Genomic DNA, 22,902 nt, shown 5'->3' with positions numbered 1-22,902 from the left:
AGGAATTCCTTCAGAAATCTCTGGGAGGGTCAGACTTTTCATCCAGGATGTCAATTAACACATGTAAGCACACAAGCCATGCCTATCAGTCTACATACAGGAGGAACTGCTGGTGAAAATCTTGGGGATAGCTGAAAATTTCCATCTGAGTACTGATACCCTCCTATACCACACTACAGCTATGGGGCAAGTTTTGATTTCTTCCTACTTCTCACTTTTTACACTAACCTCAGGGGACTTGTGATCCTAATTATTCACCAGCATTGACTAGGTGCCTATTTTGGCTTTGGCTTTCCAGCTTGACAACCAAATCAGAGCTCTTTGGCAAACAAAACCTCTATTCAGCCAAGAGTGTTGGCTCATGGAGCTCCTCACTAGGGAGCATTTGGTTATAAAATCAATAAACAGCTGTCAAGGAAGGAGCAAAGCTTCTGGAGTTTGTTGCTGTACTGAATTTTCCAGACAGATCTTTTTGGGAGCTGATGCCGAGCTCCATCCCAGCTGTAAACATATCTGTGATCAGTCTCACCCTTGTGGAAGTTTGTTGTGAGATTCCATGGTACTTCAAGAGAGCTGGGTAATGCTGTGTGGGGCAGAGCAGCCAAGCAGATAAAAAGGGTCGAGTCTCATGTGAGATATTTCAGAGAGCGGCGTCCTTCAGGAGGAAGCAGGAGTGTGGTAAGCACTCGACAAGCACTACTCAGACACATTTTCTGGGAGGTGTGTAAGTGACCTCAATGCACTCCTGGAACTCTATTCCAGACTGTCGTGTGATGCCATAAGGATCTCTGTAAGGAGCTCAGAGGATCTGTCCTCTGGGACATGCTCCTGGTTTATTGCAGCAGAATGGTGTCAGCATGGCCACTGACTAAAATGTAAGTCCTAGAGGGGTGTGAAAACACATTCTGAGGGGTCGATAGGAGCCAATTACAGAAATACAGATGGCTTACAGGAAACAAAGTTGTGTTTGAGTTCTGTCCTAAACGGAAGTATTCTGAAGTCTTTATATCAGCTAGAGCAGTTAACCACACACTTAACTTTTCCACTATTTGCTCAAGCAGCAACGGATATTCTACTTTCTGTGAGAACTGTCTCAAAGGTGAAGTACAGCACAATGACTACTCTTTCTGAAATGAACTGTGAATGACAAAAGATTTTAAGCTTTTAAGCTTTTGTGCATAACTTGGAAAGTAAGAGAAATTACTTTGAAGCCAAGGGAGCATTCACATGCTTAAGAACTTTGTTATACTGAAAACTGAGCAGTCATCCAGAGTATAAAACAGCTAAACAGCTGAGTTTCCTGTAAGTAGTTTCCATACTGAAGTCAGTCAGGGAGATTTCGTGTCTTAAAGAAAGATTTAGATAGGCTATGCCTCTATAAACTTTACAAATTTTATATTCAGTAAGTTCCTCTGAGGATAATGTAGACTTTAACATATGCGGTGCAAAACCTCTTATTTATCCATGGCATCTTGCTGGATGTTGTAATAGCCCTTGGGGGCAGCAACAGAAGTTGCATCTCTTGCTTATGGCAAGTTCAGAACTTGGAAACTGCTCCACAGTGTTTAATGTGCAGTCAACCCCAAGCCTGTGACTCTGGCGCATCAAATAGGCAATATGACAATGGCTAAATGACTGGGAGGAACAGATTTCCCTTCACAAATTAACATATGAACCATAATAAGTCGTAACTTATTTACTTGAAATAAAGAAAGTCTGAAAAGGTGGCTGGAAATCATAGAGTCACAGAATCACAGAATGGTTTGGGTTGGAAGGGACTCTTGTTTCAACCCCCTGCTATGGGCAGGGACACCTTCCATTAAAACAGGTTGTTCATAACCCTGTCCAAACTGACCTTGAACACTTCCACAGATGAGGCAGCCCCAGCTTCTCTGGGCAACCTGTGCCAGGGCCTCATGCACATGAGGAAGGATTTCTTCATGAGAAGGGTAGTCAGGCATTGTAATGGGTTGGTCAGGGAGGTGGTGGAGTCACTGTCCCTGGAAGTGTCCAGGGAACAACTGAATGTGGCACTCAGTGGTCTGGTCTGGCTGACAGGGAGGGGATTGGTTGGAGGTTGGACTTGATGAACTCAGAGGTCTTTTCCAGTCTTAGAGATTCTGTGATTCATTTTGTTTTGAAAACAATAATTAGGATCTCAAAGAGAAATACTGATATAAACCTCCAATATTGACATAAACCAAAATACCAATTCAAACTCTTTATTTTGTGTAGCAGTTCAATATCTCTGCAATGAAATTTATATCAGTGGTGTCCAAAATGAGTTTAAAGTTGCATAAAATTTGCTCCTGCCTCAAAATTCTAGTTTCTTTTACAACATCTAGTGTAGTACTTTACAGAATTTGTGTACTGGAATTGTTGCTTTCAGTGTGGACTGAAATGTCTGTTACTTGTTTTAAACCCCAGGACAACCTTCTTGCAAACAGTGTTCTACAGAGACACTCAAAATAACTGCAAACAAAATAGCTCTTGATGTAGAAATGCAGCAGTCGTGTCAGAATAATGTTGTTCCTGAACTAATAATCCTGCTTCAATGAGGACAGCCTTGTTCTGCTCCCAGAACATGAGCTGAGTTTGGTGCACAGCCCTGAAACGTGCAGGTTTGGAGACCTGCATTAACTCAGAAATCTTCTGTTTTCAACTCAGAGCTACAGAGCCTGATGTAGATAGGGAATTATTTACATATTTTTTGGAAGGCACCCTTAGAGACCTTCAGCCTTTGGATCAAAGTAGAGCTGTGGGCAACCATGAACCACATAACTGGCAATTTTACCTAGTCAACCCTAAAAATTTGAGGGTGGAGATTTCAGTCTCTTTGGGCAACCTCTTCCTGTGCTGCATGAAATGACCTGAACCTCAGGAATGCTTTAACTCAAGATGAGAGTGTACCTTTGGCTTCTACTCCATCCAGAGTAATTCTCAGGCCCTTTCCAGAAGGGAGTTCCCAGGCTTTGAAGAGCTGTGAGCAAGATTTTGGAGCATTTCCCAGCACACATTAAAAACTTCAGCTTCTCCTTGGTGAACTTTGCAAGTTGTCTCCTGTCTCAGTGCTGCAGACTAACAAACTCGGTCTGAAACTCTACATTTTGGTATCTTAGCCTCTTCCCATAATTTAGCATAATCTACAAGTTTGCTGAAGGTTCACTGTGCCCCATCATCTGGATTGTGGCTGAGGAAATGAACAACGTGGGCATCTGTTGTATTCAGGACTACTGCCACTGCTAAATTAATCCCATTTTCCTTAAAGACACCTAAACTGTATCATAGATTAGTTAAAAAATAAGCTCTGACATCCCCCGATATATTCATTCCTCTTTGGGCAGTATGTTATATCAGGTTATGGTCACTGGTAGCTTTACCCAGCTATTTTTTCAGCCCCAAATCTCCACATTTGTCTGTAGTTCATGGCCTGAAATTAGCCCCAGTCAAAAGTCAACAGAAGGGCTCTCAAACCATGTGCAAGTTATGATTCCGCTGATTCACAGATGGTTTTCTGGTCCCCAACAACGTTTAGAAAATGAAATATGACTGAACATTTGTTATGCAGATGCAGAACCATGTCTTGGGCAGCAAGCAAAGTTGATTTGTGTGGATGAAACCACGTTCTGTTCAGCAACATCAGCGTGGGCAGCTCGGAACTGGGTCAGCATCAGCTAGACTGATACGTAAGCCACGAAAACTCACACACGCCAACAGCTGCTCTCTCACTGGTGCTCTCCTATCACTCCCCCTATCGCTGACTCATATTTAATTCATAACTCATGAAATTATCTGTATTCCCCTGTGTTTAAGGCAGATCACATCAACCTACAATGAAGACAAGCAAAGCATCACCTTAAGTGATGTTCAATATTTTTTTTACTCAGTTTCTTCAACAGAAGTTCCTTGATTTATTTTTATGATTTATTACATACATAATTTTGGCATTTTTTTTGCTGGTGACTCTCTACAAGAAAGATTTTTCTGTTGCACTGCCCAGTTTTAAATTATGAAACTAATATACCTTAAGAAATATCTGGGATTATTGGCTATAGTGTAAGAATTGGAACTTAAAAGAGAACAGTGGAACAAATTACTTTTCATAGGTGTTATTGATTCCAGAAATCCAAACAATGAAAAGATTGCACAGAACATCTATTGGACAAACTTTTCAATAGAATTTAGCAGCCTCAGCTGGTATGGAATTGATTAAATATTTAAAAAAAAAAAAAAAAGCTAATCAAAGCACCAGTTGATCTAATTTCTTTTTCCTCATTCAAGGCAGCATTAAGATCAGTACAGAAATTTTGCATTTAATGCAACTTAAATGCCAAACTTCTATATATCTGCTGTGGGAGTCTTCTCACTTAATATTAGATGGATGCAGACATTTATATCTGAAATTCTAACTGAAGGTTCTCTTTACAACTGTTTTATGCCCTGCATAAGTGTTTGCTATGGGAGCCAACCTAGCCATTACTAGTAAGCTACACCAAGTGCAATACAGTTAATTTATGAGGGTTTGCGTATGCACTCAGCTCTGGTGGTTGCACGTGACTTCAAACTCCAGAGAAAAATGCTCTGCATCACCACAGGTAGCAGCAACCCCCCCAGAAAGAAAAGACACCTCTGAATGTCTATAAAATGGTCACATCAGTTTGGTACCAAAGAAGCTGAGGATGATTATAATCTGTCATAACTTGGGCAGACCTACTAGACAGGAAACCACCATCCAAGTTTAAAATTGACAGTGCTGAATTGCCAGCACTCCTGCTATTGCCAAAAACCTGCAATTTTCACACTCATGTGGACAGTCCTCCTGAGCTGCATCATTTCCAAGAGCTCACACTTTGGTAATGCTTAACTCCCCATTGGGAACTTAATGGACTCTTCCAGTTTACACCAGCTGAGTGCCAGTGGGATGTGACATCCTGGGCATTGAAACACAGCTTGCAAAGAACATGTTGTTCTCTATAAAATTCAGCCCCTGAAGGTAGATATCTAAGTGTGTTTTCAGACTGTTTAATCAGTGGTATGATTCTCTCTGTGTGCATTAGTCTCCATGGGGCATAGATACTGCAACAGTTCCAGAGATAAAATCAATTGGTGAGGTCTCAGGGCACACAGAACCCACCAAGTACGTACATCAAGAAGTGCTGGCTGATTCCCTTCTGCCTCAACTACCCTGTTACTAAAAAGACATAACAAAATTCATCCATTCACAGATGTTATAAATCTTAAGCAGGTCTTACAATAATACAGTGCAGGTGAAGTTCATCATTGACAGCCAGAAAGTTTTTCTTATTAAAAAATTCTTGCTATGATTTGAGGTCTGTTGTATGCATATTAACAATTATAATAATATTAAGTTCCAATCCAAACTCCTTCAGATAAACTTAGCTTATTGGCAAATTGGAAATATTAAAGTTTACCACTGTATATAGTTTGCTGAAGTCCTGTAAGACCAAGACAGCCTATGTTAGGTTCTGGCATTGCTCATATTGACACTTTGGTAGCTGTGAATAAAATAAAATAAACAGGTAAACAAGACCATACACCTGAATTTGACCAGCTTCACAGAAGTCAACACGCATCTGTCTTTGTTACAAGCAAAGAAGTGAAGGCACTGGAAAGTGAAGAGCTAAATGGGTAAAAAAATCCCTAGAAGTCCAGCATTTCTGAGAGCATGAAGAGAACTGCAGGGAGAGTGAAGGGGACTGTGGGATAAATAAAATTGGCCATCATATTGATTAAAGGAGTAAGTTGTTTGGTTTTGCCTTTAACTCCTGGAATGATAAATGTAGGATTCTGAAAAGTGGCAGAACAATACCATTTGCTTAAAGGCAGTATGGGCAAAGGGTTAAGAAAGATCTCTTGCACTGACAGAAAGGAATGCCAATGAAAGTCCCATAATTTGACTTCAGGCTAATCACACACTACATAACATAGAGAAAGGTAATGCACAGTTCCAATGAATATTTAGTAAGCAAGAAAGGCTGTTTCCATAGAGAAAGCCCATTTTGGAATTCAGAAGATAGGGGCTAAGTTGCAGCTCTGCCACTGATGTGTTACTTGCTGTCTTCCTGATTTAACTCTCTGTAAGAGTGAGATAGCAATACCTTTTTCTCCATCATAATTTCTGTGGTGACACTTATGACCAGGATCTGACTTTAAGAACTTTTAAAATGTGGATCTAAAGTAGATTTTAATCTCCATAGGAGACTGGAGGAAAGAAATGGCTGAGACACAGATCAAGAAGTACAGGGAAATATTGGTGTTTTATTGTTCTGCAAGGGAGGCAGAACTTCTTATACATCAGGACCTTCGCCGAGATTTCTCAGAAGTATCAGGACAAAGGGAAGTCTCAAAGGAGGTTTTGGCCTGTGACAATGGAAAGAAAAGGTGGTTTCTTCCCAGCATTTTCCCCACAGAAAAATCATGAACATACATAACTGCAAAACTGAATAGGCTGGAAATGGATGTTTGTGCAATGGGCAGGACAAAAGCGGGAATCAATTTCTGAATACCTAATCACAGAGAGCAGTAGAATGATGATAATGAAAGGCTTTGAGATAAAGGGCTTATCAGATGCACCAGACACATGTGGGGAAATGTACAGAGTAGTGTGCAAAGGCCAAAACAAAAAGGTGAGCTAAACAAAACCAGACTCAAGTTGTCAAGGTCAGAGAAAATCATAATGGAGATGCAACAGCTTGGGAGGCTGGAAAAGGGTTTTTTCTGTCTCTTATTTCTATTCAGATTGTAAAAGCTTTTGTTCAAGACCTCTTCCTGGCTTTGAAAGGCTTTTTACTTTTAGACAAAAAGCTGGATTTTTCGGCTGCCATGATGTGAATTTCAACTTTTTACTTGCCATACCTATTTTTTTCCTTATTGCAAGGCAGAGAAGCACTGTCTTTCTGGATGGCATGTTGGGCATCTCAAATACAAGAGTGAAAACAGAAGGTTTGCATCTGGAGTGCCAGCAGCAATACAGGAATGAAAACAAAGATTCTCCATGTTCACATTTTTTTCTTCTTTCTCTACAATACATTCTTAAAAGATTGTTCATGTAAGGCATAGAGATCACAGGGGTCCTTCCTGTCCCATTCATCTCTTCCCATTCTACTTCCTCCAGTTGTGGTCATCAACATCTGTAGGCTGAGCATGTGTAGGTTGTCACAGCTGTGTATTTAGAACTGTGACACTGAGATAGTGATAATGCTGGAATAAATCACCAAATATGTTCATCCTGAGTTAACTTTCCACATCTATGCAGTAACAAGCACTTTGAATAGCCAGCAAGAAAAGAGAAATTAGATAGTACCTGCATTTGAAACTCAGGCAAAATTTAAAAATAACATAAGCATCCTAAGTCGTGTCTTACAAGCAGTATGGAGGTCAGAGGGAAGATAATTTTTCTTTAACATTTAATGTAAGACATTTGCTGTATTATAAAGATTGTGAAACAGTATGTGCACCAGTCTATGTTTATGTTAAAAATATCCAAATGGACACAACTGAATTTTGATACTTTCATTTCATTATCTCTGTCATCTATCATTTTATCTGAGACTGGAGATGGGAGGTCTTCCTTCCCCAGTTGTACCAGCTCTGAATACAAATACAGTCAGAGCTTAAACTAGAGTTAAGTAGAAGAGATAAATCTACAATCCTCAACCCTCTCAGTGCCTGTGCCAAGCTACACCCTTTCCTATAGAATTTAGGAACACCTATTTTCAGTGTAAATTGTCATTTTGTCAGCAGAAGGCTTTAAGGAAAAAAATAAAGCAGAAACAATGCAAAAAAAAAATTAGGGAGGCAAAGAGGGAGATTAAGACAGGAGTGAGGCAAAGCAGATAAAAGTACAAAAGCAGGAGCAGAGCTGAAGATTTGTAGGACAGAAAAGGTGACTGCAATAATGAGCCCCTCAGCAGGCAAAAACCTGCCCTGGATTGTGAGTTACTCAGAGCAGCTCCAGGAGTCTGAAACCCCAAGATGGGCTACTTTGTATTCTTCCTGCTATACCAGTACCAAGATTGCATTTCCAGCTCCCAGCTGCTTCACAGCAGTGCTGGGGAGTCAGTTCTGGGAGAAGAACCAAAATATTTGGCTATGTTTGTGTGTGCAATTCACAGTAAGTTCCTTTCTTATATCTGTGAAAAACTGTGAGATGGGGAAAAAATAATCAAGGCAATAACAGCTATCACCAAACTGTCTTACTGAATGTGCTGGTTTTGGCTGGGTAGAGTTAATTCCCTTCCCAGTGGTTGGTTTGGGGCTGTGTTTTGGGTTTGTGCTGAACACAGGGTTGGTGATACAGAGATGTTTTTGTTGTTGCTGAGCAGGGCTCACACAGAGCCAAGGCCAGGCTGGGGAGGGGCTGGGGGTGCCTGGGAGGTAGGAGGAGACACAGCCAAGACAGGTGACCCCAACTGACCAAAGAGATATTCCAGATTTTATGGTATCATGCTCAGGATATAAAGTGGGGGAAGAAGGAGGAAGAGGGGACATTAAACTTCTTTTTTCTTGTTGGGAAAAAATAAGGGGGGGAAACTCTTTCTGCAGAAATAGACTATGACGAGGTGTTACATATAAAGTTGTGCAATGGCTTTGAATGAAGGCTGAGATTCTTATTTAGTTTGTTTGTTGTTTTGTGTTGTTTTTTTTCAATAGCTGGAATTATTCAGAAAACAAGTGAGATGGCAGAAGGAGCCATTTCCAGCATGTGTGTCCAGCATTTCCAGTCACAGATTTACACACTCCCTGTGTATTTTTCAGCAGAGATAAAGTTTCCCTTGTAGCAATTTTAAAACTACTAATAACATATTTTTCTTATTTACCTGCTGCTGATTGCTAGCTAATGCTCCATAGCTCCATGGGGCACAAGCTGAATATAGCAGTTTGGGACAAAAAACCAGAAGATCAAGACTTTCCAAGTGTAATTCTTCACTGAACATTTTATCTTTCCAATCCATGCTTTGATTTGCATCTCATATACATATGTTTATACATTTATGTCCATAGTTTTTCAGTTTTAGTTTCAGCAAAGACCATTGCTGGAGGCTTCAGATAATGATTAATTACTTTCACTCCAAAGAAACATGCACTGTGTTGTTTGAACAAATAGGTGCTGTGTCACTTGTTGTGCCTATTTTTACTAGAGAAAACAGTCATTATTAAAGTATTGTTGCCTTCTATATATACAACCTTTTGCAAATCTTGTGAGTGATGCCCTGTGTGAACATCAGAGAGTGGAAGAGAATCACATTTCACACAGCAGGAAGGGGACGAAGGGAATTCCCTATCTTTGGGGGTTTTTTTTAGTTATTTTTCCCTTTCTGATACCAGCAGCTGCAGAGCTGTGGGATGTTCATGTAAAGAAGGATGTCAGTGTGGCAGCTCTAAAGAAGAGTGCAGGGTGTTTGAAGAAGCTGTTGAAAGAGAACCAGTGGCACGAGGGAAACATGCAACAAAATTATCATAGATTAGAGACAAACAAGAGGAACAGGTCACAGCCCAGCCAGGGAACTGCCACGTTTTTTTCTCAGCAGTGGAAAGATGCAGCCATAGCCAACATCCATCAGAATAAACAAACTGAGTGCCCTGTTCTAGTCTCAGGTCCCCCTTCCTGTGCAACTCATGGAGGTGTTCACTTTGCAGTGCACTGGATCACACAGAGGATTCATCCTTCCCTTTAAAAAAATAACTTGGCATTTTTTGTTGCTCAGGGTATAAGGCATTCTGTGTGTCTTCGTGCTTCAGAACTTTCTTGGTTGTATGAGCCGAATCGATTTTAGGCAGAGGATAAAGAGTTTCTTGTGTTGGCAACAGGGCTTGGAGCTGGTTTCTGATGCACAGGTGGACTTCTCTGTGCAACTTCCTCATGAGAGGAGAGAATAATACAATTTTTCAAAGAATATAAGGACGGGTACCTGAGGAACTGGAAAATAAAATTATTCAATGTTTTCCCTTGCCTGATGTTTTATTCATGCTAATGTAGATCCAGACTTTTACTATAATACATTAGTTAGAAAGCCCATCTAAAAAAGCACTGTGTCTAATATTTTTTTTCTCTCTTTTTCTCTTTTTTTAACTTGTTGGCTTCTTGCTGGTTTAGCAACTTCAAGAGAGACACCTGGTCCTGGTGCAAACCAGTCACAGAGATGAAGAACTCAAAGACAGCAGTGAAATAAGAGTCAGTAGGACTGGAAAGGAAGCAGAATCCATGACTGGGAAAGGAGTAATTTATCCACCACTCTTTCATTTAAGATTTCAAAGTGCTTTCTTAAAATGTCAGTCAGTTAAAACATTTGGCAATTTTCCACATTTTCGTGTTACACACAGAAAATAAATTAAGTTTCCAAAACAGAAGAAAATAAGCTTTTAATTAATTGCAGAAATACCAGAACAGGGACTTCCACAGTATCATCCTCTAGTTACAAGCAAAACACCTACAAAAGCTATTTTTTTTCTCAAAGCATGTTCAGATTTTAGAAAGCAACGTTTCTGCTGGAAACCCATTTGAAAAATCTCATAGGCTTGAAACAATGACAACATAGTCAAAATTAGTTGTAATAACTAAGCCCACAGTCCACGCATTTACTTTGTGGGTAGTGTGTTCATGCTGTCAAAACCATTTCCAACACTATTATCAGTACCTTACCTTCTTTGAGGGTAGGGATCTATCTGCTGTTTATTCATCTGAAGCCACATTTGAGATGTCCTGTATCACACTTTACTGAGAATCCTTTCTTTATTTTCCATAGCATTTGGGGGATGTTCCCTATTCCAACTATTTACCTGTCTCAGGATCTCGTGCAAAATGCCTGTCACAGAGATAATTTGATCAAAGCTGCAGCCTGCCAGAACTGCATGGCCAGGGCAGCAAAACTGAATTTCCTTTTGTATATTTCCTATAGTGCTGTTGTAAGCATACTTAACTTTCAAATGTAATTTTCCTGTGTGTTTCTAAATAACTAACAAAGATCCAGCCTCATCCCTTCATAAGGAAAAAGAAAAAAGCTCTAACATTGGGATGGTTTGGGTTGGAGAGATGGTATAAGCTAGCTCTGGATAGAGGACCAAAACCCTCTCATAAATTAACAAACTGCGACACGCTGTAGTAAGTAGTTATCCCTGTCTGGATTTCTACTTTTCTTTTTACACACCATTTGCCAGGTAACAGTTCCTGGCAGAACACAGCACTTGTCCTAAGATTCATGAAAACTTAATGGAGCTTGATTTCAAAAGCAGAGAGACAAAAATAGGTGGTGGAAGAATATCTTAACATAGAATGTTTTGTAAAAACCTCCCGTGTCTCATAAGATAATATCTTACAACATTAATTTTGTCCTTGTTTTCTGTTAGCTCCTTCCTGCCACATTATCTTTTAATGAATCTCTCTTCCATTCTGCTGACCTGATTAGTGACAAATCCATTTTCCTGTTTTAAGAGATTGAGCAGAAAAAAACCTGCAGAAGACATCCAGATTTCCAGATAACATCCAGTCAAGAGGCCTCTCTGCCGTCTAAATCTTCCCAACTGAACAGGATGATCTGCCACTGCCACTTTGGATAACCCCACAAAATCATGGCTGATGTAGAAATGGATGAACAAGACTAAATGTTGCCACCCGTCAGTGAACTGGAAGGATTTATCAGATCAGGCAAAAATGGATAAAAAAGAAAATAAAGAGAAATATCCATGGTCACAAAGTTGTTCACTGACAGTAGTGGTGGCTCAGACCCCCTGCTATCCATCTCCCCTCCTGCTCTATTTTTATCTCTGACATCTTTCACCTGAATTTATGCAAATTTATGTAAATTTAAGTAGATATTAACAGAAGTTTTCCTTCTAGGATGTTAAAAAGTTTCAGATTTTACCATCCATCCTTTAATATCATACTATGGCAACATATAATCATCCAAATTTCATTTTCTGTGTACACTGGAGCCTGGAGAGCTGTGTGCTGAAAGATAATTTTCATTGCTAAGAGAAGGTATCACACTTTTTTTATAGTGCAGATATCCTAATAATAAAAAAAAAATACATTGTCTCCACTTGGAATAGTTAAGTACACTTTGATTAAATCAAAACCTCTGAGTTTCTAAATGATTTGAAATCTTTTTATACCAAAGCCACTAACGGAATATTTGGTCTTTACAAAATTAAGGCATTTATGCTTGTACATAAAATAATAAAAAAAAATCACTCAGAAAATACAGAGATTAAAAGTCTGTGGGGGTGTTAGATCACAGATGTTTTAAAGGTCATTGCTCAGATCTTCCCCAAAGTCATCTGAGCCTTATTTTGGATCAGCCTGAACTTGGGTTTGTCTCTTGGTTACTTTCCTGGAACTTTAGAAGAAAACAAATTCTATTCCTATGCCATTTCTTACCTATATTACCAGTATGCAGGTTAAAAATTTACCTAAGCAAGAGCTTTAGAGGGCATGTTAAGAAAGATAATCTGATCTTCAGAAAGAAAAAAAAAATTCCAGAACAAAACCCAGTAGAAAACCGTTCAAGCTGGGCTAATATTTAGCCACCTTAGTTCAAGGACAGTCTGGAATATATTCCTCAGAATTCATGGCAGCATTTAATTTTATTTTTACACTAAGTGACAATTTCACAGGCTTAGCAAGTGCATCTGGGCTAAAATGCCACTTCATAGCAAATACCCTGGAGAATCAGCTGGTGTTGTATTTTAGTTAATAATACATTCATTAGCAGAATTTGGATAATTCAGAGAGATTTATAGATGGGAGTGAGGGAAACTGTTTTCCACTGACCTGATATAGGAACTTCATCATAACACATGGCTACTCTGCCACAGGTCCCCACCTATGAAACTGATATAATGACACTTATCTTCCCATGCAACATCAATTAATGTTTTTCCTCTATCAGACACTTCATTAAGTCCCTTAGTCCCAGCTCTGGAGAGGAAATAAACACTTCCATGGACTCTGCAAGGCAGGAGATATGTTAGGCTGCCAATCTCCATAAACTGGGGCTGTATCCTCTTTTCCTTTTCCATAGCTGTTTTGTCCTAAATGACAAGAATTAGAATTTAATACCAGGGAAAACAAACAGACATTTAATTAGCCAAATGTTGTATTTCTTGTACCAAAGATTTGCTCCCTCCTGTATCTACATTCCACATCTTTTTGCTTACTTAAAAGAGAAACAGAGAGAGAAAATCCAGATAAATCTGATGGCGTTTGCTCTGTAATACCCATGCCTGACAAGGTTACTTAACAGGATTTTTGCTGTAATGCTTTTCCATCCAAAACCAGCTAAAAGCCCATCTTCAATTTATTAGATTTTAAAAAATTCTTTCTGTTACCCTGTTTTTAGGGAATTTGCAAGTGGCAAGAGGAGGGCAGGGAATCCAGTAAGTTTCGAGCAAAGCAGTAATTTCTGAGAGGATCTCAGTGCATAAATGTATTCCATTTTTATTTTCATTTTTTAAACATGGGGACAAATGTGAAGACTTTACAAACACGGTACTGGGCTTTACACCTGAGACTGGATCATGTACTTAGTTATTAGATCTTGCAAAAGTAGCTGGATAAATGCACATACAGCTCAGCTGTGCTGCAAATCAACACCACATTTTGCATTCAGCGTGTTTGTGCTGATCACAGCTTTCAGTCAGGTCAATCTCATCTGCTTTGTTTACTAAACACCACAAGTATCACACCACGCCAGTTTTCATTGATTTGGATTTTACGCAATTCCACTGAACGCTACAAAATGCTATGGCTGAGTCTGGCACTTCAGATTAAAGCTGCCAAAAGCTGCATATAAACAGCAATATTTTTAATTTAAAAAAAAAAGTATTTAAGGGCTACTGTGAGCAGGCTGAATGGTCAATGCAGAACAGGCTCCTCTTCTTAGCTGATGCTCTGTGTTATATGTATCCCCAAATTCTGCCTGGGCCTAAAAATCATTATCTAAACTCAATCCAGCATCTTGAAACATAGTCTTGTATCCTGCTAGCAGCCAAAATGCAAGTGTGCAGGTCAGCTGCAGAGAGGGAGAATAAAAGAATTAAACTAAAACTTGAGGCTGTGGAGCACAATTAGATGCAAAGGGATCCACCTGCCGAGGACCCCCAGCTCAAAGCGTGCAGGTGATCACCACCCCAGGGTCATGGCAAACAGCCTCTTAAAGGTTACCACAGCTTTTTATAAAAGTGAGCTAGTCTGGATTCTGTACCACCACAGTCCCTAGGTCAGAATCATAGGTCTTATACAATGCCAAACTTCAGTATTTAAAAACAGCAGAGATGTTTTGTGAAAATGATTATGAGACTCAAGCCAGCCAAAAAATACTCATGCTATTTCCTTGTTAGAGCTGTCACTTCTTTAGGAAAAAAAAAAAAAAAAAAGCTGTATGTATTCAAACTCAAAATTTATTACTGTGCTTAGAGACAAATAATTTGGAACCAAAACTCCATTTTTGAGTGGGCATCAGCCAAATCTCTTCCAATTACTGCTTGGACTGCAGTCAGACATTCCTTTATGAAATCATGCTGAGTTTTCTGGAGTGCTGACACACAAAGTCCCAGGTGAACTGCAGCGATGGGTTGTTAGTTCCATGAAAATCAGGGATCAGACTGCTTTCCTTTTCACTTGTTGTATTTCACTGCCTGAGCTGGCTTGGCCAAGATCCCTCCATATGAATCCTTCCACACTCATCAAACATAAAAATGTTGGGATGTCAGTCATGAAGTTCCTTCCAACTGGGTAACCTCGTCTGACCTACAAGTGTGCCATATGTGGGAAACAGACCCATGAACATACCTCAAATTCATTGAGCTTAACTGAATTCAAGAGAGTTCCAAATGGGGTACTTGTGGTGCCAAGTTTAAGATTTTACATCTGGAAAAAACAGGTAAGTCTGAAAGTAAAATGTAAGAGCTTCCATTGCTTCCCCAAAGAAAGTCAATTTGGTTGTTCATTTAGAGAAACAAGGCATTGTCAGTCATCAGCTGAGTACTTTAGCACCTGTTATGAGCATCAGCCCACAATCTGGAAAAGAGGAATCAGAAGCAGAGCTCCTGAGTGACCTGAAATGCTTTGTACAATTCAGTCATCTACTCCCAGGCTTGGGGACACAGAACAGCCCTGCAAGTATCCAACTCCTCCTGCACTGTGCACTCTTCCCCTCTGGAAAGTGTATTGGAAAATAGGTCTGAAAACATTGGATAATCACTACCCTGGTGTTTTGTTTGCCCATTCTTTTCAAACTTCACAAGCATTGTGACCAATCCCCTTGAAAATGCTTATGTTTCAAACTGGGAAAAAGACGGTTAAACCCAACCCCATGTTTTCAACAGAAAAACCATTAATCTCTACTGCATCCCCTCAGATTCATTCACCATTGGGCTCTTAGGTAGCATAATCACTGTTATGAGATCTTCTAGAGGCTCCTTTACCTATATTAACCTCCAAAATTAATCTCCTTTTAGGATTATTAGACAAATCACTAGCCTATTTCCTTGTCTTATTTGCACCTGCTCTCCTGCATTGTGTTCAGTTGCAGAGCTCAGAGCGTGGCTTTCCTGAGGTAAAAATCAAGTACAGGACACAAGGAAAGGAATTTTTTGCATATTTGAGACGAAGTGGAATGGGCTTGCTTACAACAAACATCCCTAGGTTAATTAAAATAAACTCAAAATTGCTTTTCATTCCCAAATCAAATATTTAATTTCAAATTCTGTATTGTATTAACCCTTCCATTTATTTTATATTTTAAATGGAACTTAATTTTTAAAACAATTTTTTACAGCACCAACATAAAGCATCATGACACTTTTAACATTTAATACAAATTTTTAATATAAATTTTCTCTCTACTTCTTAACAAGTAGTTGGAATAAATTATCCTCTTCAGATAAATTAACTTTTGAAAATATTTACTCATCCATATGTAACTAAAATGGGTAGCTACTCAAACTCGGCACAGCTGAAGAGAAAAATAGTATTTCTCCTCTTTGGCTTGTATTTGAAGAGTTATTGTGATGGTCCAAACGTAAAAAAAACTGACAACAAATCCAGCAAACAAACAAAAACCAACAATAACAGAACTAACAAAACTCCTAAACAATGTAATTTTACTATTTTTTGTTTTATTTGCCTATATTTTAACAGATAGGTCATACTGATTTCAAAATAAGATCTTGTAACTATAATGAAGATACTTTTTTTTTTGGACTTGAAGATGAATTCCCAAGAGAAGAATGTTCATGGTCACACTAAATCTTATTTTGGCATCCTGGAGACTTCAGTTTATATGACTTTAGCCACTGATTTCTTTTACAGAAATACCCTGACAGTCATTTCAAGAGGCATTTGTGTCAAGCAGGGAGCCAGCAAAGCACTTAACTCGGAGTATTTAATAAAATGCATCTTCAATTGAAATCACTGTGCCAGCCTGCAAGCTTCAACATAAGAATGTGCTCAACTGCTCTGATGAATTACAGCAGATCAGACATTTTATCATCACTGGAGCCAGGAGAACTCTTCAAATTCGTCACTTCTTCCCTCTTTTTAGCCCACTGTTTAAGTGAAGCTTTATAACTGGAAGGTTTTGGACTGCAATCCATCACTGGAAGGATGTGGAACATGAGGTCTTTTGATCACTTAGTTTTAACTTCTAAGTAACGGTAATAGATTTTTGCAAACAATCCTCCCTTTGGCTGTCTGAGATAGTGATTTCTAGCCCAGCAGCTTCTTTGGTGCAATCACCAGCTGCTCTTTTTGTCAGCAGGTCAAAAATAGGTGAGGTGTGACACCTCAAAGTCAGCCCCTACCACCAGAGCTTTAAATCTGTACAGCTGGGCTCTGTGCAGGAGATGAGCACAGAGTCATTCTGCATCCCTGGGACAGTGCTGGGTTTGGAGCAGTGCCTCAACACCTTGCACAGTCTGGGGAATTTCATGCACCAAGCTGCTCTTTGTCCCTCAGTGTCTCCAGGGCAAGTGGTTTGTAGCTTTTAAGCAGAACAAAACAGCCAGGGACTGTCTGCCTTCTGTAACACAGCTGCAGGATGTTCACTCCCTCTTTTATAAAATCACAGAATCATGGAATGGTTTGGGTTGGGACAGACCATAGAGATCACACAGTTCCAACCCCACTGCCACAGGACACCTTCCACTATCCCAGGGTGCTCCAAGCCCCATCCAACCTGGCCTAGAACACTTCCAGGGACTTGGAATCCACAGCCTGTCTGGGCACCCTGTGCCAGGGCCTCACCACCCTCACAGAATTTCTTCCCAAAACCCATCTAAACCCACTCGCACTGATTTAACTGAGCCACTGCCTTATCACAGCCCTGTGTAAGACTTGAGCAACACTAATGATGTCAAGATCATTGAAGGTGTGATTCTCTATGAAATTAATTCTCCAGAATAGGACTTCCCCTGATCTCAGTCACCTAGGAGTGAAACAGAACTGCTTTTACCTGAGTGTCCAATGCCAAAACAGAGGAAAAGGGTAAATCACCTCCTGTGATACTTCCCTCCAGTGTCCAGCAAAAGAGTTTAGCTAAAAACACATAAATCTAGGGACAGCAGTGGCAAAATGAATTAGCTGCAAGGCCAAGGCATAAAGAATGTTTAGATATTCAGCTTCTATCAGCAAGTTATGCAACCAGGTACACAATTATTTGGGCTTAGAGGCACTTTTTGAGATATTTTTCAGGGCAACTAATAAGACTAAAGGTAGAGATGACTACAAAGAGAAAAATTTGAGGGGGTTTTGCCATTTTGTCATAAAATTCCATCCATCGCCCAGTATTTTTTATTCCATTAGTCTTTTTTACGATGGAACATTGAATACAACTGCTCTAGAGAAATTCTTGCCTTACAATAGATCAAAATTGAAAAACATTAAAGTTTATGGCAATAATTCTTCAAATTATAATTGCCTTTCCATACCAGAGATTTGTTTCTTCGTGCAAAGCTATCAAATGTTTAATAGCAGACCTTTACATAAAAGCAATTTTATTAAACAAAATGTAAAAATACAGCTGCTTACATTATTGGCATCCATCCCTTGGAAGCTGGCTGGTAGTGCAATTACTGCTTATTTCTAAGGGAGAAGAATAGAGTAACTTTAGGAAATATATTATTTGATATTTTTCAATATCCTATAAATGTAAATGTAAACAAATTATTCCTGGAAAAAATGACAGTATGTGCAGACCAAAATAGTGGTTTCTAGTTTATGGCTGCAATATTCTCATCTGCTGCATTTGTTCACCCACTCCAGCAACAGGCTGAGCACTGTGAGAGAGAGTGACAGGGAGCTCTGGGAGACCTTTGGGGAAGCTGTCTCAGGGAAAAATGCTCTGCACCAACTCATCTCTTTGCTTTCGAGTGACAGCAGACCTACATCTCAAAGAAGGAAGCCTCAACATCTCCTGGCAACAGACCATCTGTTCTGTAGAAGCTGCAGCTCAGAGCTTTGCTGCGAGTTTTTCAGTTGTGTGATTGGAAATTCTCAGCAGTGATGCAGAAGTCATCTTGCAGAGTCAATGATCAGTCATTAAATTTACCTCCTGCTTTTCAAAAAGCCTGAAGACTTTTTCATTTTTCATGTTTGAGATAAAGAACACTGGAAAGAGAAACAGGTTGTCAAGCTTGCAGTTCCCAAGTTCACAACTGTTCCTCAAAAAAAACCCCAAACCCCCCCCCCAAAAAAAAAAAAAAAAATTGTGATAATGTTACAAAGAATAAAGTTAGTCTGACAGCAAATCACTTAAAAGAGGAATTCTTCAATAGAAACTTTTGGCTAAACCGGAGGTTATCAGCATCTGGCAGGAAGCAGATACTTCTTACTGCATGTACTGTAGGAGAAATGCTGGAAACTATGTAACTGCATCTTTTTTTCTGTTTCTTCACTGGCCTTCTCATCAGACATTTCTCTTTGAATTATGAGGTTTTGCTTCTCCGTCTAAGCCCAGAGCAGAGGTTTCCCTATTCATATATTGGGAACTGCTTTTCTGAGAAGCTTGTAAATGTCTGCCTGGGCTGGACTTTGGGTTTGAGAGATGCTTTTCTCAGGAAGGGCAAGAAGAGTGAGTGGAAGGTTACATGGCTCCAAGGTTTGTGAGGCACAGAATGTATCATGTGTGTGTGTCTGGAGAAAAGTGCCAGCACCAGCCCTTGGACCCATTCCCAGGCTGCTCTACATCTCTTGTCTCATCAGGGATAACCTGGTTTGCTTCCCCTAAATTATTCACATTGTCAGGGATGGCACATGGGCATGGAAAACTACTAGACATGACAAAGAAATTGCTGGATGTGACATACAGAATTATCTCAGGGTAATACAAGATGTTGAGGAAGTTGCAGAAAGGGTTGTGCAGGGTGAGAGCATTTAAAAGGAGGTGAGAGAGGAAGTTATGTCAGTAAATGGGCAAACTCCATAGATAATGGGAGGGGAGTGTTTGGGACCTTTCTAGGAATAAAGCCTTATAGGAAAATCTAAGTAACCATGTTAGTTACACCATGCAAGATCAGCTTAGCAAGGTAACCATCCCAGAAATACCAGAGGTGGGTGTGGAAGTAGCAATGGGGACAAAAGTAGTTAGGACAGGTTGTTTCACAGAACCACAGAATCTCAGAATGGTTTGGGTTGGAAGGGACCTTAAAGATCATCTCATTCCAATCCCCCTGCCATGGATGCCCCAACCCTGCCAGTGTTCAAGGCCAGGTTGGATAAGGCCTTGAGAAACCAGGTCTGGTGGAAGGTGTCCCTGAACACGGCAGTGGAATTTGGACTAAATGATCTTTAAGGTCTCTTCCAACCCTTTAACATTCTATGATTCTATAATTCTGTGGACAGGGACACCTTTCACCAGACCAGGTTGCTTGGAGCTCCATCCAGTGATAGCACAGCCACAGCTTCTCTGGGCAACCTGTGCCAGGGCCTCACCATCCTCACAGGGAAGAACTTTGTACAGTTTATCTGGGAACAGACTGGGGTGAAGAAAGGAAGAGACAAAGGCAGAGAAACCTGGAGAAAGGAACAAGATATGAACTAATGCCAATGTGTTGATCCAGGAGTGAATACAAACTTCTTTTCTGATCAGGAAAACCTGATCCTGGCTGGCAGAGTATACAGAGAGAGGAAAGGAGCATCCTGGCATCACTGTGTCAGTGACAGCACCATTTCATAGCACCTGCAGTGAACAGTGCCCGTGTTGAGACAACTTCCCCTGAGTCTGGGCTGTGCTGAGCTCTGCATCTCACAATGCTTCAACCATTCAGAACCAATTTCACTGCATGACAGAAGGAACCACAGGCAGGATAACTATTAGGATTTATACCGTATATTGATAAGCTTCTTTCTCTTCTTGGTCTTATTATTCCAGTGCTTCCTGTTGTTCTATATGGTAGCATTTCAATATTTATAAGCTGTATTGATTGCTTGTATTTTTCCTGCCATACATCAGAACCCACCACTGCTAGAACATTAATTTGCACTGTCAAGACAAATGCACGCATAGGAAAATGAGATATTAATGAAACCAACACCTCAGGCTGTATGTGCCTATACTCAGTGTAAAATGCATGGTCTAAGTAGCTTGCAATTCTAGTTCTTCTTGCCTGCAAGTTTGGCTGGCTTTTTTTTCAGGGGTTTTTTTTGTATTATAGAGGAATAATAACAAGGATTCTTCATAATGCCTTTCATAACTCGATGTAATGTGCACATATTTTATTAAAAATGATGAAATGGAGAACTGAAAGTATCGTTGGCAGGGAGGGACAGCTAAACTCGTCCTATTTTAAATTAATTTCAAATATCAAAACTTCTAGCCTTTCTGTTGCTTTTGTTAAACAGGCTGAAAAACAGTACGGTGATTAGGAAAACAATGGCAAAATGAAGTCTTAAATCAAAAGAGGTGGTTAAGAGACCAAAACCTGGGTTGATGACGTTCTGAAATATGCAGAGTGCACCTGATTTTCTGAGACCTCTGCTCTGCATTTAGTACAAATATTTTAAATGAATCAACCATATTTTCAGGACTGTGAGAAAGATGCAGGATTGCAGACTGAGATGTTAGTGCCTGATTTTAGCAGATCACTGCAAAAACACAGAGGAATGCCCCGAATCTCAGAGTTCAGGGACATCGAGGATCTGGCCTGTCAGGCTGCAATCCAGCTCCAAATGAAGAGCTTCCTCGTTGAGCTGGTTCCCTGGAAGTCCCCACCCTGCCATGGATCACAGAGAGCAGGAGGCAAAGACAGCCAGAATCTTCTCTTGACCAGGAGCACACCGGTGTGAGTAACTCCTTTCCAGCTCAGAGGTGGCTTGTGCTCATCCTGCTGGAGTTTAGTCTGTCTCAGCCCACCAGTACAAAAATTACTTTCTAAGGCCATTATTTTCACAGTACCTCAAGTTCTTACTCTCACACTTTTTTTTTAGCCAGCCGGAGAGAGACCATAATCTTTCTAGCCAAAGACCTAAAAGAGTGAGGACAAAAGACTAATCTTTCTGCTGAAGAGCTCCGTTTTTGCCAGACTTACAGAGAACTTTCTCTACTATTCCTGCCCTCAATCAGGAGGTCAACATTGCTGTGACCCTGTGCATGCTGAGCTGTTCTCCTGCAGATTTAAATAAAACACCCCAAAGGAAATTCTGAAGTGGAATCACAGACCACAGGTGATTCTTCCTTTTTAAAGTCAGTATTTAGGTAAGTACTGCAGACTTTAATTGCAAGAAGTTGGAGGTATTATTATGAGGTCTTCACATGAAATAGCATCTATGGATTTGGGTCAACTTCACTGATAAACCTACTAAGGATTAAATTTGCTAAAAATAGTTACGAATAACTCATTTTATAGAGGAATAATAAGAGGAGAATAAACTGTGGTACAGTACTGAATTTGAATTTGTAATATGGTTCATTTTTAAAAAACCTGTGCAAAGATGATAGAGCTGCTGTAGAACAGAATCTGCCATTTCAGAAATGCAATTAAGTCATCTTACTCTGTCCTCTCAGTTGTAAAATTTCCATTTAAGCAAAACACATCTAAGCAGCACACACAGGCAAAAAAAAAATTCCGAAAGGAGTAAGTCTGGGTAGGAACACTGGATGTCTGCTGAATGTTTTGAAAGATGGATTTTGTCCATATTGTGAAAGTTAATACAAAATGAGCTCCTGCTCTCAGGGAGAGTTCCATTAGCTTTCATTGCTAAGCCTGACCCCATGTGATAACACATTAATGACAGCTTTGGACTCAGTCCTTCCAGTGAGGGTTTTATCCACAGCCATCAGAATAAAAATCCAGCAGTGGAGGCCAGAGTCCATGGAGTTGTTTAGTTAGAATACAGTCTATTGACTTTATTAAAATATATGCCAATGATCCCTTATTATTAACAATCATATTGGAAGGAAAGTTTCAACTATAAAGACTCAGTACTGTGTAAAACAGAAGAGATTGTCTTTCTGGAGGGACTGACTAGCAATAATGAAGGTATCAGAATTATGTGATGAGGCTGTTAGCTGGACCTTTTTGAAAATGCCTTGTTTGTCTTCTGTTAAAGTGCTTAGTTAGGAAAGGTTTTTCCCTCCAGGAACACAAGGTTAAAATTTGCATAACTATCCTTTTTTTTCAGCACTTGTAATTATTAATCTTTTATATCTCAGTCATGATGAACACGAAAAAAACCCTGTAAATCTGTTTGTAATACAGTGCTGAACTATGCCCATTACAAAGAATAGTGTTTGGTGTTACATCTGACTCTGTGGACCTTGTAACACCCAAAAGTGGTTCCACACAGATGAATCAATTATCATGTTATAAAATATGAAAAAAAGAATTCCCTTCAAAAATAAGTCTAATGACACTCAGCACTCAATTTCTGTCCAGCATGCATTTCTT

General features: G+C 39.8%; 1 long non-coding RNA gene across 2 annotated transcripts in view; it reads right to left on the bottom strand.

Annotated features, from left to right (window-relative positions):
• LOC108448660 overlaps nucleotides 1-22,902 on the bottom strand; it is a 53,944-nt gene that overhangs the window by 2,173 nt on the left and 28,869 nt on the right. Inside the window, exon 4 of one of the 2 annotated variants that reach the window (XR_001864621.1) lies at nucleotides 18,046-18,100. The exons of the other annotated variant lie outside the window; for it this stretch is intronic. This is a non-coding gene — a long non-coding RNA (uncharacterized LOC108448660). Of the gene's footprint in view, nucleotides 1-18,045; nucleotides 18,101-22,902 lie in introns of those variants that run through there. 2 annotated transcript variants of the gene reach the window in all.

The sequence above is a fragment of the Corvus brachyrhynchos genome, unplaced genomic scaffold (assembly GCF_000691975.1).
Source record: "Corvus brachyrhynchos isolate BGI_N302 unplaced genomic scaffold, ASM69197v1 scaffold166, whole genome shotgun sequence".
Classification (NCBI taxonomy): Eukaryota; Metazoa; Chordata; class Aves; order Passeriformes; family Corvidae; genus Corvus; species Corvus brachyrhynchos.
Note: the sequence above shows the minus strand (reverse complement) of the source record. Positions and strands in the feature narration are given on the sequence as shown.